This window comes from Bactrocera oleae, chromosome 6, assembly GCF_042242935.1.
Source record: "Bactrocera oleae isolate idBacOlea1 chromosome 6, idBacOlea1, whole genome shotgun sequence".
In the NCBI taxonomy this organism is placed as follows: Eukaryota; Metazoa; Arthropoda; class Insecta; order Diptera; family Tephritidae; genus Bactrocera; species Bactrocera oleae.
In genome coordinates, this window is record NC_091540.1 from 60,793,209 (window position 1) to 60,806,526 (window position 13,318).

General features: G+C 33.6%; 1 long non-coding RNA gene across 1 annotated transcript in view; it reads right to left on the reverse strand.

The window, feature by feature from the left end:
• Window positions 1-11,458, reverse strand: part of LOC118683390 (uncharacterized) — a 69,124-nt gene extending 57,666 nt beyond the window's left edge. Inside the window, exon 1 of the long non-coding RNA XR_004979221.2 lies at window positions 10,428-11,458. This is a non-coding gene — a long non-coding RNA (uncharacterized lncRNA). The remainder of the gene's footprint in view (window positions 1-10,427) is intronic.
• Window positions 11,459-13,318: the final 1,860 nt, after the last annotated feature.

The following is a 13,318-nucleotide window of genomic DNA, read 5'->3' on the forward strand; positions in this document are numbered from 1 at the left end:
CATGCGAAATTTGTATTACGATTCCATTTGAAGATGTTTATCTGAATTTTTATCTTCACACGAAGCTTCTTAGCTGCATCCGAACGGTGGAAAACGAAGTTTGTCATATCTGTCGTCTATTAATCCGGAAGTTGATCGATGATGAAGCGAGTGTCCAAAGAATACTCACTAAAGCAAAAACAAAATCATAGCAAATAGTGGAGACTCCGTAATTTTTTTTTAGTTCAGCGAGATTGATTATAAAATAGGCGGTTTCGAACTCAGTGTTGTAGTCCCGAAAAATCTCTGTTCTAATTGGAGTCTTGAAGAGAATTATCAAGCAAATTCGAAGAACCGCAGCCAACTACTCTCAAAATGCAAGAAGAAACATGAAAAGTGTTGGGAAGAGTTGGATTAAAAAAAATCACTCGACGAACAAAAATCACTCTTAATAAGTCTTATTACCCTTAACGTTTTATTATACGACGCAGAAACATGAACGATGACGAACCGAGATGAGAAATCACTTGGATCATTTGAGTGAATTGTTCTACGGAATGTCTTTGGAGTCGTCCGCGTGAGCGATGAGTACCGTCGCAGATGTATTCATAAACTGTTTGAGCTCTACACCGCCAGGAAATAGTTAAGCGCATAAAAATTCAACGAATGCGCTGGTTAGGCCATGAAAGATAATGCGCCAGCGAAAAGTTCTCTCGATTCGAGACCCATGGATGGACAACGTACCAAGTGCATAGAGACCTGTCTACACTTGGGATAAAGGCAACTGGTAAAGTTTTGCGTTCTCGGCACAGGCCGACCCACGATTGTAGAGCCAAAGAAGAAGGCGAAAAGTCGGAATATGAAAGAGAGGCATTTGCAATTTGATTCGCTGTTTTCTTCTTGCCGCCTTGAGTTTTATTTTGCCCTACGCTTACAAAAAACCACCCTAACAACGATTTCGGTTTCAAAATGAACAAAAGTCTCCAAAGAAGATTTTGAAATTTATGGCCAGGGTACACAAAATCGACAAAAATCAGGAATAAAGCGCAGTTTTTATAACTTGCTTGATAATAATAACAGCGATGGCGGTAGATTGAGTATTATATTATATTTTATTTATATGATTTTTACTCGCGCATTTAAGACCCTCCTTAGCGCATCTATATACATATATATGTAAGTCTAAGCCAGATATGCGTTACTGCCAATACGATTATCTTCGTTTAATTTGTTTGTCTCAGCCAACAGCGCCAAGAACAGCGACAAGAATACAGCAGAATACAACAACAACTCAACTACAACAACTGAATGGAAGTGAAAAATCAGAAATAAAACTAAATATGCAAGGCAATATAGTGACACCAAGAAAAGGAAGCTTGTTTAAGGAGGCAAGAAAGTGAACAAGGACATTTCCGATACTGAGCGCCAGTTGTTTGCTGCTTTTACTCGCTGTTTGGCTGACAGTCTTAGCGTCGGGTTGCTGATGAATTACACGAGCGAAGGAAATTATGGTTGCGCTGTCAGTTTGTTGCGGGAGAAAGCGCAGGAAAATATAGCGCAGAAGGGTAAGAAGGTAATGCAGAAAAGAATATGATAATTATTACGGGCTGGCATAAAAGGGCTGCTGCATGGAAGAGCAACCGAAAATGCAACCACATAAAGACACACAAATCACTTATTTTACAGCATGAAATGATAAATTTCTGCTTAAGAAACTTTTCCAATTTATAAATGACAAAATTCCCGGAAAAAAAACTCCAACAGAAATAACACAACTCCTTAGGCGAGCCAGCGCAGCCAGTGCCGCACACAGTAAACGTGTATAATTTTGAATTTTAATTAAAAAAGGGAAAATTACTTGGACGCTCTTAAGAGTCGTTTGCTTTCTTTCGCCACGCATAAATATTCTCTCCAGCGGCGTCGTCGGCGAACAAAAGGAAATGTTGCACGACGCAGCGCATCCTTTCAGCTGTGAGTAGCTGAATTAAAAATAAGCAAACTTTGAATCATTAATCAAAAATACAAAAATCCGCCCCACAAAACGTGGAAATTAGTTGCAGCACCCGAACGTTGCTGTTTCGTTGTAGTTATTTCGTCTTGCCTTAGACGAGCGAACGCGCTAAGTCTTTACCACGCTTGCCTTTGCTTTTTTTTTCTGAAGCGCATTAACCCTTTTCCAGCTTTGGCCAGTGAATTTACATTAAAACTTGAAATGAATTGAAGTGGATTGCCAGCAAGGATAAACGCAAACAAATTCTCTACACAAAGTACACACAGTCCTACAGACACCATACCCACTTTGTTAAACGAATCTTATTGCTGCTGTCCGTATCCACTCAAATCTTGAATGGCGTAATTTGCTGCTTATCTTATTCCTTTTTTTTTGTTTCACTCTTTGAATGGCAACTTCGCACAATGATGGATTAGCAAATGGAAAAGTTTTTAATTCAATGCATTAGAAATAAATTAAAGTGCTGAGAGAGGACACATAAATGTTGCGTAAATATTTTTAGAATACATACATACTTATATGTATATTTGCATTCGAGTAAGCGTCTACCACAAGTTGGGTTGTAGTTCCAACTTTGGCCAAGACATTACGGAGTGTATTTTTGGTGGAGGAAGTTTTTCCTAAAATCTTTTAACGATTTGAGAACAAATACGAAACTTATACAAATCTCGATTTGCCCGAAAATATCAGAACGCACAACAGAAGTCAAGTTAAAGGGAGCTGCTTTAATACTCTTACAATGTTAGAGCTTATGTTGAAAGTATTTTTTTTGATTTTGAAATCATTAAAAATTTATTTGTGAAATCTATTTAAACGAGAATCCAATTATTTGAGTAGCATGAAGCACTCAGTGAAGTGCGTGAAATCGGATATGTATATCAAATATGTGCTGCTAACGCTGAAATCAAAACAGAGTAGGTAATTGTGCTAGAAAGTCGTCGAATTAGGCTCTCCGTAAACCCAAACGCGATCACTATATAAACACTAATTTGATTATTTTGATGGTCAAACTTATAAGAGAAGACAGAAACTTTGTACGGAAATCACTACTACACAAAATTAATTCATAAATTTGTTAACCTGTAAATTTTCATAATTCTTCATCATAGGTTATCTTTTGGGTACATTGTGGACACAGAAAGTAATTCGCTGAAGGAACGAAAGATTCGAACGAATTTAATGAATCATTGGCTTGCTTATATTGCTCCAAAATAAACCAAGTTGTTCAGAATTGGTTTTAAAATACCTTAAATACGAATCGAAAGCGATAACTTGATTCATATATATAATGTAATAGACAACACGAAACAATAAAATTGCTGTGACTATGGCATGCGCGTAAATTTTTCCACTAAACACTGTACTCAGCGGTGAGTAACCTACACGATATTCTTGTTAAAGAGTCCCAATTTTGTTAGATACAATAAATGTCATAAACTCTCAAGTACTGCACGAACTTCTAAAATAAATATGTAAATAATGTATATGTATATAACCGAATAGAGTCATTAGAAATTTGCCAGCAGCATCAGAAGAAAAAAACAACCGCTGCAATAAAGCAATTTCGGGTAATAAAACTACCCATATCAGCGTGATATAAAAATGTACATATATATACGTAGATTATACATTCAAGCATATATTTATATATGGTATATGTACAGATTTGGATATTTGTGTACCCAGTAGACGAAATGTGATTTTCCGTGAGCAATTACTAATTAGATTACTATGAGTAATACCATGTAATGCTTACGTAATTCGCTATAAAAAATAAAATTATATAAATGATTATTGGTTACGCTCTAGCGGTTTGTGGTAATCAATTTTCTACAAGCGGTAGAAATGTTTAAACATTATGCACAAAACTACAATAAATTCTTGGAATATATAATATATAAAATCTAAAAGTATACATGATAATCCCTCGTTTTGACAAAAATCATATGGAGCTGTCAGCACTCTCATATTTCACATGTTTTGCTGAAACTCGAAATTATTTTAAAGAAGAATTTAATTATAAGCGAAGTGAAATTGAATCTATAATTTTTTGTTCTCATACAATATTATGATCGACAGTCTGTAATAGATGCTTGAAGTTAAGAATCTAGAGAGCTAGCAAAGCAACTCATCTTTCAGTTCAAGGCCTTTCAAGCACTCACAATTCAATACAATTGGCTAACTTTGAAAATTTACATGATTAGTTAAATACTAAATTTTAAAAATGACAAATATGACATTTTTACTTAATACAATCGATATATCGATAGTTTGCTTCAAAGTGCCGATAACAAACAAACCTATTGAAAATTATAATATATAAAAAAAAATTAAAAAATTGATAATGCTGGAATCGCTTATTTGCCTAAAAATTCTTGAGCTGAAAGGCATTTTCTAACTTCAAAAATCGATTAGTCGAAGTATTTATTAACGAAACACATTGAAAGGAGTGAAAATAAAGATTTAGAAACCTTATGATTTTAGTCATAACGCATGTTCTAGTAAAAATATTTCAGAAATCTAGTATTGATTAATTTGAATCAATAGTTATAGTTGTAACTCTAATAATCGATTCATCATTTAGGTTTGTTTGAAATCGTCGATTAAATCACATTGAACTCAAAAAAAAAAAAGAATTTATATTTTCAAACCCCATTCTACTAAGCGTACTGAAAATTAAAAATATTTTTGACATTTTTTTCAATATTTTTGTGATATCTAATAATCGATGATCTACAATGTCAAATTTACATATAAAGATTTTTATTTTTGAACACATTTTTCTTATTTTTAGATCGAAAAATCAAAAATATTTACATGCGTAAATCACATTTAACCGTAAGCTATATTAAAACTGAAATACAAGCGTACAACAAAAACACGGAGTTGATCGATCACTCGATAGATCTAACCTCAAATTTCTGAAATGAAATCTACGGCAAACATTTTTATTTACAAAGTGAGAATCAAAAACTTTATAAATAAATTTTAATTTTCACTTCGATTTGGGGTAATATTCATAAGTAACGATGTACAGTCGTATTATTCAAATTGTATGCTAAGGATGTCAAGAAAGGTTTGGATACAACCGAGAAGATATTGATAGTGATTTGAGATTTAATTTATAAGCTGAAGCTAACATAATAATAAATAAAGATGAACTCTTTTAAAATTATAAAAACTTAAATGACCTAAGAAAATTTCAAGACAATAATCGATTAATAGATTGCAAAAAAAAATGTATTAAATTATTTGACTATAGATTTTACTCTACCAGCGTTTTTATCTTGTTTTTATAATTTTCCAAATACCGTTATAATATTTTGAACTCAATAATATTTAAAATTCACAAAATATTAAAAAAGAATACACGATTTTTTAAAGGAAAAATTACCAAAAAGTGATGGACCACTCACAGCTGCAAATACACCAGCTCCACATCACCTCAACACCTCAAAATTTCTCCAGAAGGTACATATGAGCAATATATTATATGTGCGTATGTATGTATATACATATGTATACAAACACGCCGTGCTAATACGTATAGAAGCCACGACTTTGGCAACAACAGGTACGAAACGCATAAATATAAAAATCGTAAACAAACGAAACCCCAACTCAACTCACGTTAAATGGGTCACCTGATGCACGAAATATTATTCCATGCGATCCATACGAACGGGCAAATAAACAAACAAATGCATTTAGGCGAAACAAAGGGACATGGCTACACACATATGCATACATATATGGATGCAGCTATGTGTGTGTGTGTGTATGGATGCCGCTGATTTTTACAAGCCAAGCACTCCTATCTTACACATAAAGCAGACAACAACGCACAGACAACAACAGAAACAACAACTTCAGCGAAGATATTACTGCTTTTGTAGCTGCGGCTTTAATGGTGTTCTACGGCAATAACAATAGCAACAACAAGCGAAATGCAAACCTCAAGCCGTGTGTTGTTGCTGTTGTTTGTAAATGTGATTGTTCCTCTTGTTTTATTATGGTCAATATGGCTTATTGTTGTTATTGTTTATTCGTATTAGGTTGTTTTTTTTTTTTTTTTTGTTTTGTGTATATTTTTGGTTTGTTTTCAGCGCTGACGCTAATGCTGCGTGGCTGTGGCAACAATATATGAGCCGCGCATCGCGCGTGAAAGAATAGCAAATGAGCAACGAAACTATCGAAGAGTCACCGCGTCGAGTCTCGCTTTGATTGTAATGTCTTTGTTGATGATGGTTGTGTTGAGGTTAAAAAATTATCTTGTTGCTCGCTGTTGAATGCTGCATGCATGACAACAACAAACCACATGTACAACAACATACACACATACACACACATGCATAGATGCGGACAAGTGTTTCGGCTGTCTCGGCGTTTGCACTGTCACTCACTTTATTGTGCAATGCTGTTGTGGTTGTTGTTGTTGTTGTCGTAGTTGAATTGTTGCTGTTGATGCGTGATGAAAGTGTTGATGGTCAGCGCAGATGGAAGTGGGCAGATAAGTGTATTGTTTCACTTCATTTTATTGAAATTTAGTGAGTTGGCGCTTTTTTATTTTTTTATTTTTTAATTTTTTTTACTTATTTATTTTTTAAAATTTTTTTTTTAGCAGCGTAATTTTGTGAAGCACATGAAAACCAGTTCTTTTAGTGTTATTTTATGAAAAAAAAAATTTTTAATATAAAAGGTGTTTAAAAAATTAATTTCAATATTTTTCAAGTGACGAGTGAATATTTTTTCTGGCGTGAATTTAACAATAAAATTTTGTCTTTGAAAAATACTTAGATATGGTGAAAATTTTAGCGTGAGTTATTTATACCCTGAACAGCGTATATTCAGTTTGCAAAGAAGTGTGTAACACGTAGAAGGAAACGTTGGAGACCCTAAAAAAATATATATAATAAATGATCAGCGTGATGAGCTGTGTGGATTTAGCCATGTTATTATGTCTGTCCGTCTGTGTATGCGCTAACTAGTCGCACAATTATTGCACGCGTTCTTTTTTCCTCAAGAACATATAACTGTTATATAAACTGAATGATCGAAATCAAGTTCTTTTTATTTGCTTCGGTGCAACGAAATTCACGTTTTCCCTTTTTTCATAGCTGTTTAACAATTCTCATTGCCAACTCTTGATATATTAGTCAAGCGATGACTCATTCCACCATTTTTCCACTAAATTTAATTTGTTGTTGGCTTCTATGTCACTGCAAGAATATTTTTTTCTCACTGATTTCTTACCATACTAACAACAATAAATTATTTCCACGACTTTAAACCCACAGTCAAATCAACTTACTATAAACTAAGTTATCTCCAGTATGCAGCACCGGTTTCATTAGTCTGCCAATTATTTTATGCTATGAAATTTCCAGTTTAAAAAGTATGAAATATATATTTTTTTTTTTTAGTTAATTATTATATAAAAAAAACTGTCAAATAAGAGAAGCTCTCGTCGTTTTTCTTACTAATTTGCTTTCAGAAAGTAGCTGCGAAGTGTGAACTGGATTATTTTCTGAATAGATTTAAGCACCTAAAAGGTATTACCTCCTTTTTGAAACATTTTGTGAAATAACTTTGATAGTTAAGTGACTTTTTATACCCTGCAAGGTCTTCCAGCAAATTGCATTATAATAAGCAAATAATTTTGGCATTGCATTTTTCAATAAATTAGAAACAAGAAAGATTTCCAGCAATAAACATCTTCGTAAAATACAGAAATGATTGCATACAGTCCGTTCAAATTAGATAGAAAATTAGCGTGAAATGGCATACATTTACAACATGCTGAAAATTCGTGCATATGTTCAAACCATGATTAAAAATAACATACTTAAAAATCTCAACGTTTCGTTATGTGGAAAAAAATCAATGTCCAAGAGCAAAAAAAAAATTTTTTTCGCGATTTTCAATGAAAGTTAAGTTGTAGTAAAATATTACTCTGGACGAAATTTTTAATTCATAAAATTATCTGCAAAAAAAAAAAATAAAAAATAAAAAAAAATTATAAGCACTTTTTTCCTATGACCTTTTGTTTCTGTGACATATTGGAACGATGAGGAGTTTTGGTATGATATTTTTAATAAATTTTGTCTTTTTAGAATTCAATGTTGTATTCAACTGTAACTTATATTTTTATTTATTTTATTTTCATGTTGTTTCGAACAGTTTTGTAAGAGTTTCAACAAAAATCCTCTTATATAATAAATGCATACAAATAAAGTTCTGGAAACTACAGTTTCGCTATGGGGATCAGTTATTTCATAAATTGGGCAATATAAGTAGGAAAATTATACTAAAAATTCACATGTCAACAATTAGGAAAAGTGAATATAGATGATGATAGGCTATCAGTGCTTTTAAATTACATTATGCTCTCGGAATAGTACTTTCTCAACTCACGCATATATTAGATCTGTTTAATTTCAGAAAAATTCGAAATAAGTCTGGTTTAGTTACACTTTTTTAATTAGCAAAGCTCCACCAATTGCCACAACACAAATATCTTGTTAGATGCTAATAAATATTTATTGCTTTTTTGGGTGGATTTGGATTAAAAAGCTTTTCAAAAAATCACACAAAAACTAAAATCATACTAATTAAGTTAAAAATTCGATTTGGTCACTGTAAATTTTTTTTTTTTCAATTTAAAAAAGCTGTCTCAAATAATTTGGTTGTTTTTATTAAATTAATTTTTTTTATAAATTTGGTTGTAATATAAAAAATATAATTTTTCAATACATAGATACTATAAATTTCATATACTATTTAAAATAATTATTTCTAAAGAAAAATCGTCTAGAGTCTAGCATTATGAAGTAAAAAAAAAAACAATATAATAATATATAATCTCTCATGAGCTATCATTACTACTGCAAATTGTCAAGTACTAGTATAAATGATATTGAAATATTTTTATTACTTCGAATTTTTTTAATAAAAAGGAACTTTAAATATCTGCAGAGCAGAAATTATCGTAATTATTATACATATTATGTTAAACCTATTAATTTATGCCTAAAATAAGTTTTTGTTCGCACTGAGCATAATTCTTGTTTATTTGCATTTTTTTTTATTTTTTACAAAATATTGGAATTTGAAAATTTTATATTTTTTCCAACTTGAACTGGAGTTTTATTGCGCTTTTTTTTAAACGTTCGAAACTCACTTTAGCTCATTTGACTACCATAAATATTAGCATAATTTTTAAATAGCTTTATAGTTTTAAAATTTAAATTTAAAAAAAAAAATTTTTTTTTTATTATTTTTATTGTTGCTTGTTTTTATATAATTTTTTTTTGTAATAATAATTTTTTTATTTTTTATTATCATTTTACTTTTATAATTTTATTAAAAATGTTTATATGTTTTAAAAATTTTATTTTTTTAATTTCTTTAAAATTAATATTCAGTAATCGTATCCATATAAACAAGCGAATTATTATTAAATTTTTCTTTTTTTAACTTCTTTGTTTGTTTTGGCTTTGATCAATTTATAAGACTATTAAATTTTGAAATATTCTGTTTTCAGCTCAGAATATCTTAAGTTAAATATCTCAAAAGTAATTATCTTTAAATGTTGATAATAACTTATTTAAATGAATTCAATTATTTATAGAAAGTTAAATTAAAAGCAATTGTTATTGGTTTAAACGGAGGGAAGAAGTTTTGTGGAATTTTTAAAAATAAAAATTTTCGAAACAATTTAAACATTTTTGTAGATTTTTTAATGATAATAAGATATAATTTCAAAAATGTATATCGATGGAAATTCTAAAAAAATTGTGATTTTTGAAGAAATTTTCAATATATTCATTTTCGAAGTTGAAATTTTTAAAAATTTACAAACATTTTATAAAAAAATTTGTGTACAATTTTTAAGATAAATGTATATAATTTCGAAAATTTATAGCGTCAATGAGAATTTTTCAATATTTTCATTTTCAAAAATGAAATTTTCAAGTTGAAATTTTTAAAAATTCCCAATTTTAAAAATGTGTATATTGAAAAATTTTACAAAATTTTTTCGCTCGGTTTTATTTATATTTTGAGAATTTTTTTATTTGGACTTTTTTGAATATATATTTATTTTTGCAACAATTTACTTCTTTAAATACTCACTTTTTGTTTTAAAAATATCTAAATTATAATTTTAATTTTATTTAAATTAATTGTTACTTATTTATAGTTCAAAAAAGATTTTTTTTTTTAACTTTTACAATTTAATTTCTCAACTTTCAAGGAAAAATCACACTCATATTTTTTTGTAAAATTTAGAAATGCTGACTTATGCTATTATACATGTTAATGCCATTTTCAATATTATTTTTTCAATATTCCTATTCCTATTCCCGATTTTATGGACATGCAACATGGTTTAAAATTTTTTTCAAATATTATTATTCTAATTTTCTGCTGAATTTACCTGTTTTCTCGCCATTCCCGATTTTTGCTCCACGATTACGCCCAATTGCAAGTGCCCACTTGCATGTCTATTTCTACGTACTCGTTCACTCGCATGTGCAACATTTTGATTTACAGGAATTTACCAACATTCACCGATCTGTTTGCCACACTTGAGTAGAGTTTTTGCACAACGGCGACAATAAGTATAACAACAAAAGTAGCGGCAACACCGACACAATTCTAAACACGGAAATTACAGCATGTTGCACGTTGCCACACACACGCGTGTCTATATACGTACATACAAGTATTTATGTACATGCGAGCGCATGCGAGCGTCTGTCTGTCGGGCAGTCGAAAACACTGACAGGCGACAACCAACAAGTCGGCAACACACAACAAACGGAAAAGCAGCCGAAAACCTAACCAAATGAAAACTCGAACGCACCAAACGACAAATGACAACAAGAACCGTTATGCGATGTTATATGCAATAAATGCATGTGAGACCAGTGTTAGCGGCACTTTTGTATACGGCGATTCGGTTTCATTGTCTCTTGGCCATAAATCATTTGCAGTTAGCAAAAGCTAAGTTAGTGTTGTTGTACAAGCGGAGCGTTGGACGGCCGAAACGTACGCGGTAAATTAAACAACTGACACTTGGATTATAACATATCTGGCTACGATGCTAAGGCGCACCAGTTAGTTAGCATTGCGACGACATTTTGCTTTTATGTGGAATTAATATGACGCTGCGCAAATCTTGTTAGTTAGTTAGTTGTTGTTGCATCCTCAAATGTTACTTGCTCTGGCGGTGACTGAATAGTAATTTTGAAGTTGATTAAGATTTATTTATCAATGTGTCAGCGACGACGACAAGCTGATGTACTACTGCCAACACCGGCTGCTGTTGGACAACTGCACGAGGCCAGGATGCAGGATAAGCCACGGAGCCTGGCTGACTGCCAAGCAACGCCAGTCGGCCAAACGACCGGCCGGCTAGCCAGCGCCGCCGCCACAGAGATGCTGCTGAGGCGCGCCTGCCCGCTATAACAGATGTCTGTGTGCGCGCTTGCTAACGGCATGGCAGGGGGCGGCAGTAACAGTCATGATAGCGGCAGCGCAAGCACCACCAACGCCAACAACACCAGCAACAACAATCACAGCAATAAATAGCAACCAAAAGCGCGCTAGAAACTCAATCTATGTGCTTTTACTGGCGACAGCACGAATAACCGAATGATAACCGAGCTACAGCCGATTGGACGCGGCGCTGGTAATGCGCACGCGGAGATTAAGCAGCCGAAAGTCGCAAAAAAAAAACACACAACATTTAAATTTGAAAAAAAAAGTGCCGCAGCGTTAGTTGAAATAAATGTTGCAGATCGAATTGTCCAAGAGGAAAAAATGGAGCACGAAATGTTGTACGCCAAGCGGCGGGAAAATAATAAGCGCGCGTTGTGGCAGCGCGCTGTTTTTAATTTTTTTTCCCGCTCGCTGCTGCCAAAATCAGTGACGCCACAGTGACGTCGAGTGCCGAGCGCCGCTTATGGTGTCCGTTGTTGCAGAAAGCGGTGAATGCGTGGCCGGCGACAACGATATGCCAAAGTCGAAAGTGTACTGAGGCGTGCGCGTTTGCCAAGGCGGCAATAAAGCTGCTGCTGGCCAAACATGCGAAATGCGGCCACAAAAATTCGATACGCAAATTATGGCAGCAGCAACAACAATAACATGCGCGACGCTAAAAGTAAAAAGGAAGAAATTAAATTAAAAACAGCGACAAGCCGCCAAAGGCGCGCGCATACACACACAAACATGCACATAAATAACTATAATATACATATATATGTATATATAAATATTTGTGTGTATGTGTGTGTGGTACACACCACCATGTCGCCACTTAAGCATAGCGAACGCGCGCGCATATTCTGCCTATAAAAACAATTTATGCCTCATTTTCCGGATTTGCTGTTGCCGCGCAGCGTTTCCCCTAAATAGCGTGCGCTTTTTCTACATTTTTTCAAATTTTTTTCGCATATTTTCTTTTATTTTTCACATTTGCGAACTGCTTTGAACAAGGGAAACAAAGTTTTTTATAGCTGTTTCTGTGTGTGTGTGTGTGGGTATGCTATTTTTTGCGCTACACCTACACATACAAACAACTGTGGTGGTTGAAAATCTGATTTCATACAACTTTTTTCGCTTATGTATGTGTGTGTGTATCCATAATAATTTGCAAATAGCTCTCTGTGTATGTGTGTGTGCGCTTGCGGCCATGTGTTCATTTTTAAAAATGGAACACCAACTTGAGTTTGCAGTTGCCACCCTCTACAGCGCCTGCAAGCGCAAATAATAAAAACAAAAAAAAAACACCCAACAGCCACAACATTAACAGCGCACCAGCCACGTAAGCAACTTGCAACACGCAGCGCTGCCACGCGACCCACCCAACGCTGGTGCTCTTGCAGCGCGCCTAGGTATTTAAGTACACGTGTTGTTGTTGTTAGTACTAATATTGTTGTTATTAATATAGTTGTTGCTGTGCCACGTATTGCGCTCGGCCGCAAATAGACACTTGCGAAAAGAGACGCCGCGCGCCGCGCGCAACGTGCAGAGAGCGCGCGCGGTCGACAGCAATTTGACGTGCCGCACGCTAACTAACTAAGCGCACGTTCGCACAGTAACAAGCAAACGAGGCGCAGCGCAAGCAAAAACAATAAAAACAAAACGCAAAGAAACTAAAAAAAAAACTGCCTGCTAAAGAGGGCGCAAAGTAGTTGAACGTGAAAAATGGGGAAAATTTTCTGCATGCTTGGCTAGCCAGCAGAGGGTGGTTTTTAGGGCAACAACAACAACAACACGAGTAATGGACAGCGCACAGTGCAACGTAGCAACAAAAGGTTACTT